A 6,327-nucleotide genomic window follows, 5' to 3' on the forward strand; every position below is an offset into this window, starting at 1 on the left:
AAACCACCTTTAGTCCCGGTTGTACCCACTAGCCGGGACTAATGGTTGCCCGCACGTCAGCCACCCCCCAGATAAGGCCCTCCCAGATAAGCCTCCCCCAGATAAGGCCCCCCATCTTTTGTCCCGGTATGAGCCCCAAGCCGGGATGAAAGTTTCCCGCGCCACTGCGTTCCCGCCTATTTTCTTCCAGCGCTTTCCACCACTTCCCACCTCCGTCTTCCCGCCATTTTTTCACTATATATATGTAGGCTTGGCCTCCATTTACATATCACATCTAGACTCATACCTGCAAACCTCATCACTCTCTCCCATGGCTTCCATCGTATCTCTAACCCCCCGGGAGGCGGAGGCGCTTTGCGCCTCGAACTACCCCTGCCCGCTGGGCTACCACGTCCCGACCAGCTGGTTGCTGAGCATCGGAGGCATACCGGTACCTCCTGTCCCTCTAGGTGTGGCGCGCGAGATGGCCATCACGAACCACTACTACTTCGAGCTCACGCCAGAGCAGCGGAGGAATCCCCAGTGGCATCCCGACTACAGCCCGACTTGGGACAGCTTCTTCATCAATTGGCGTGAGAGTGCGCTTGCCAGGCACGAGGAGGATGGCCCGCCTCCTTCGAACTTCAACGAGGCCGGCCGTCGGCTGTGGTGGCGCGGCCGGACTCTCCACAGCGTCATGGCCTACCGTGGCCTCCGCCTGCGCTACCCTCAGTCCCAGCCCCTTTTGTCGCGGGTGGTGGCACCACCCGCGACAAAAGGGGTGGACCTATATAATCCACCGCGAGTCGCGGGTGGAGACACAACCTGCGACGACTGGAGGCCAACCCTAGCAATAGCGCCGCTAGGCTGCCGCGAAATCCTCTGCGCCGCCGCCTCCTCTGCGCCGCCGCCTCGGACCGCCACGGACCACTGCCGCCTCGTGCCGCCGCACCTGCAGGTAGTCACCGGTGCCCTCTCTTTTCCCCTCCTCTCTCTGAGCGCGCGCAGCAAGCCCTATCGCGTTGGCCGCCGTTTTGCACCGCCATTGCCGTCCTCCCCAAGCCCAGACGACCACGCCAACGGCTCCGCCTCGACCCCTGCACCTTCCTCGCCGAAGGAATCGATGCGGGGAGCCGCCAATCGCCACCGCCATCTACTTCTTCCCCGCAGCCAGCGATGTGCAGCTCCGTCCGCCGCCATCGGACGTCGTCGTCCCCGTCGCTCCGGCGACCTCTGGGAAGCGGCACCACCACCAGGTGGTTGCCCTCGTCGGCGCGCATCCGACACGCTAGGCAGCACGTCCAGGCGAGGCCTAGAGCGGCTGCTCCGCTCTTCGCCGGCGCCAGGCCACCGGTGGTTGACCACGCGGTTGACCCCGGTGGGCCCCATGGCTGTCAGCCTTTTCTTTTCTTTCCTTTTATTTATGTATCTTCTGTAATTATTTGAACTAGGAAAATTTTAGTTAGGTTTTTAGTTTTAGTTTTAGTTATGATTTTAGTTTTAGTTTTAGTTAGTTTTTAATTAGTTAGTTTTTAGTTAGTTTTTAGTATGTAGTATTTAGTTAGTTTAGTTTAATTAGTATTTTAGTTTTAGTTTTAGTTAGTTAATTAGTTTTAATTAGTTATATTTTGAATTGTCGAATTTTTTTGACAAAAAGTGATAATTTTTTGTGGTCTATGTAAAAAAGAGAAAATTTATCTTGTAAAAAGCATTATAGAGGCACGACGCCACAACTCCCTCTCCCTCTCACGCAATCGCCCTCGTCCCGTGCTCCCTCTCCCTCTCGCGAACACCCAACGCCGCAACTCCCCTCTCTCTCCCTCTCCTCTACCTCTCGCGAACACCCGAGCCTCCTCTGCCGCAACTCCCCTCTTCTCTCCCTCTCGCGAACACCCGACACCGCAACTCCCCACTTCTCTCCCTCTCCCTCTCCCTTTCCTCTTTCATCGTTACTCACGTGAGCACGCGCGAACCTGGCGCCGCGCCCTCTTCTCCCTGCTCCACGCCGCCTTGGTTAGGGTTAGGGTTTGGTTAGGGTTTAGGGGGCCATGGGTTAGAGAACATGTACTTATTGATTTAATATTTTGCAGAAACAATGGATCCTCCATTCCATCGAGACTTCGAACAGGAAGACATAGTCGAGGACATAATCCGCGACGCCAATCTAGAAGACAACCGAGAAGACCACGGATTCAGTGATTGAGAAGACCATGGCTCCGGTGATGGAGAAGACCACGGCTCCGGTGATGGAGAAGCCGACGGCTCCGGTGATGGCGAGGTATACGATCACTAGAGGCATTAATGGAATTCTATATGTACATATGTATATAAATTAATTAATTTTTATTCTCTTAGGCCTCCCAAGATAAGTTGGAGAAGTGAGGCCCGGCAAAGAAGTTGGACAAAAATGACCACTGGACAATTACATCTATATCACCTAAAGGCCAACCGGTGACACCCGCAAGTGCCGCAACAAAATTTAAAAATCAGTGCGGAGTTCTGGTTAGGGATCGCATCCCGATCACTGTTAGAGAATGGAACAAGAGCAAGAAGGTGCCCGAAAGTGAGGTTGCCGATCGGTACAAACGCTCGCTTTTTGACGACCTCATGGCACATTTCACCTTGCTAGAATTGGGATCGCAGACTGAGATGGACAAGCAGAGGGAGCTAGTGAAGAAGTGGACTCTTAAGAAGATGGGGGAACTTTTCCGGGCATGGAAGAATCGGTTATGGGCAACTTATAAGGACGAGAAGAAGCCTCCAAAATTCGAAGGCTATCTATCGAAGCAGGAGCATAACTGGGAAGAATTTGTGAAGTACAAGAGCTCAGAGGATGCTGTGGCACTGTCAAAGAAAAACAAGAAGAATGCAAGCGAAAAGTTATATCACCATCATACGGGGCGAGGGGGCTACCAAGTATCCATGCCTAAGTGGGATGCACAAGAGGCTGAGATGCAGCGGAATGCGATCACTCCAGAACCCATCCGAGAAAACTGGGACACGAGGGCTCGAAATTGGTTCCTTGGGCATGGCTGTGAGTATGACATGAAGACAGGGAACCTTGTTAAAAGTGGCAGCAAGGTTAAGATACCCAGGGAAAAATGGCTTGAAGTGACGGCAGATATTAAATCGGGAAAATTGAAGTTTGCTCCCGATAGAGAGAAAGACTTGCTGACGCTTGTCCTCGGTACTCCTGAAAAGGGAGGACGAACAAGAGGCTTCGGCCCTAGTATTCCGTGGTCGCTTGGGTTTCCGGACGACGCGGAGACTTATAGAAACCGAGCGAGAGCAAAACAACGCCAGCTGAAGGTGCAGAATGACGGATGGCCGAGTTCCAACGCCAACTTGACCAGCAGCCGAGTTCCAATGCCAACTTGGGCTTCCAGGCTGGGTACCCCCTACTAGTCATCGCAGGTCACCATCACCTCCTCCAAATGATCGCAGGTCACCATCACCTCCTCCAAATGATCGCAGGTCACCATCACCCCATGAGTTTGACCACCACATCCCTAGTCCATCTCCATCTCCTGCGCCGCCGCCTGCGCCCACTAAGACTCGACATGCACCGAAGCGGAAGCGTTTCAAGAGTCCTGTCCGCAAAATGTCGCCCCTCCCAAGAGTACCAAAGGTTCCTCCCCCCCCCCCCGTCCTTACGATCTTACCGAAGAGGAAAATGAGGCCGTTGTAAAGAAACACAATTATGAACATTTTCATAAGGAGAAACCCATGTCCCCAGCAACATACACAGAGAAGCAAAAAGCATATGCTCTTGATTTTCTGAACACACCATCGCAATATGACTTACACGAGAAGAAGTACGACTATACACGCACACTTGCGAGGGTAATTGAGGACAAGGATAGTGCTAGGGTAATTGAGAAGAAGGATAGTGCTAGCACGAGCAAATCATCAACTAGAAGTGTAGCCGGGAAGAAATCAAGTTCAACAAGTGCACCCAAGGCCAAGCAAGCGATAGCAAGCAGAAAAAGAAAGGAAGTTCCGCAGCTCGGAGACCAGGCCAAACAATCAATCCCACCCCTCAAAGTGTTAGCTGTTCCCTCGGTGTACCAGGAACATGGTGATTTCGATATAGAAGCAGCTGCGGCACTAGCGGATCAAATTGGATGTACCGTGGAAGAATTGCTGAGTGCCCGTGATGCAGTACTACCCATTGCTGATATAGCTCCTAAATTTGTCTACGGGGCCGACTTGGTCAGCAAAGAGTGGCTTCATCAATTGCCAACGCATATGCGGAATTTGCATCAGTGGTACCTTGATGCGTGCAAGGACAACACAAGATACATCGTGGCGAATATCCTAGAAGAATATTACTTCCGAAAGGAGGAGATCCATATTGAGATTTCCGAACTCTGGCAGTTATTCAATTTAGACGCCCTCGACAAATCTCTCATGAGTTGCTATTGCTTGTAAGTTGTTAACTACATATAAGCTCCTGTTCATTCAGTTGTTCCTGTTCATTGCACATACTCATTGTATCTTATGTGCTCTCTTATGCAGACTGAAGATCAGTGAATGCAGAAGTAATAAGATGTTCAATATTGGGTTTGTTGACCCAGATAAAGTACATCATGACACGGTAAGGGATAAAGACGAAGAAACGGGGGGAAACCTACTAAGGTTTATAACGGAGCAACATTTCTGTGATTCAATACTGTTCCTTACAACTACAGGTGAGAGTCTTACTGATTTGTTGTACACATTCAATTTTTCTTGCTCAATGTTAAGTGTAATTCATGACGTATATATATAAACATGTGCAGTTTCCACTGGATTCTGCTGGACATTCATGTTGATAAGGGAATAGTTGAAGTAAGGGACCCATTGAGTAGAGGCCTGGAAGGGTTTCCTGAGTTGCAGAAGTTGCTCCAGAGGTAATTGCAATCATTAATTGCCGCGCTATATCTTTCGTGAGATATCAATTAATTATACACTCATTCAATCATTCTTTTGCCTGGCAGGGTTTGGAGAGTTTTCAAGAAGCGCAATAAGGGTAACTTCGCAGAGAAGCTAACATTTACTCATGTACCGTGCGCCCAGCAGCCACAGGGGACGAATCTATGTGGATACTACGTTTGCGAGTCCATTCGCATGTTAACCACTGAGAAACACAACGATAATAGATTCAACGTAAGCAATAACATTCACAACTTTAATTTATTATCGTCAATATTTCGTTATCAAGATTGATATAGTCATATTCATCTCATTTTCCTATATAGGTCGACTTCATGCGGGAGAAGCTCCAACCACACGAACACCTACAAGGAATTACGGAGGAAATGGCGGGACTTCTGATGAGAGAAGTAATAGACGATAACGGCTTGTTTAGTCCAAATAGACGCATCAAATGATCCCCATGTAATAGTTAGAATAGACGACGGGGTTTAGTCCCGGTAGTCGTGAGCTCCATGTATATGTAAGGGAATCTACGAATAGACTTTTGCTTCCAATATTTGTTTGCTCGATCTATATATAATGAATGAACGTGTACAACTTGTAGTAGCGTACAAATATATGCAATTTTTATTTAAAAATGAAAAAAATGTAATAGAAGGGGGGCGGTGGCGGGGGGGGGGGGGGGTGTGCTGCACCCCTCAAACCCTAAAGCAGCAGCGTTCTGCGCGCGCCACGTAGAGTGCCTTTTGTCGCGGGTTGTATTACCACCCGCGACAAAAGGAGGTGTCCCCTGCGCGCCCCGCGGCTGCCACGTGGTGGACCTTATGTCGCGGGTGGCAAGCGACCCGCGACAAAAGGTTGGGCCTTTTGTCGCGCCTCCGTTGTCGCGGCTGGCCGCCCGCGACAAAAGGGTCTTACGACCCGCGACATAAGGCCTGTTTTCCACTAGTGTAGTAATCCAACGACTTTGTGTTCTTTCATCAACAACACCGGACCTTCTCGTTTGTCTGATAAGCCGACGAAATTAACTGCGCACATCTTTCCCTGAAACCCAAGTCCATGAACCATGGACATTGCCGAGGTTACCCCTCATCAAGAAGCCATATTGCTTTTATTATTATTATATATATACTAGGAAACTTGCCCGTGCGTTGCTATGGGGCAGGACCAAAATCAACTTTAGACGAAAAACGTCAACTCGCGTCCCAAATTTTGCCCTAAAGTTGATCCGCCCACATAATCTACGGATTGGCCCGCCATCGCCTTAGGTGCTCTTACAGTGTCGATCATGATTAATTGTAGAGAGCCTCAGTTTTTCTTTTATGTAAAACGTGTCAGTGGATTGGAACGGCTGTGTGCATCTCAGCTATGCAGAGGCCGGGTGTAATACTTAAACCTTATAAATAATAAAGCATCATTGGAAAAAATAAT

This window comes from Lolium perenne, chromosome 1, assembly GCF_019359855.2.
Source record: "Lolium perenne isolate Kyuss_39 chromosome 1, Kyuss_2.0, whole genome shotgun sequence".
Classification (NCBI taxonomy): domain Eukaryota; kingdom Viridiplantae; phylum Streptophyta; class Magnoliopsida; order Poales; family Poaceae; genus Lolium; species Lolium perenne.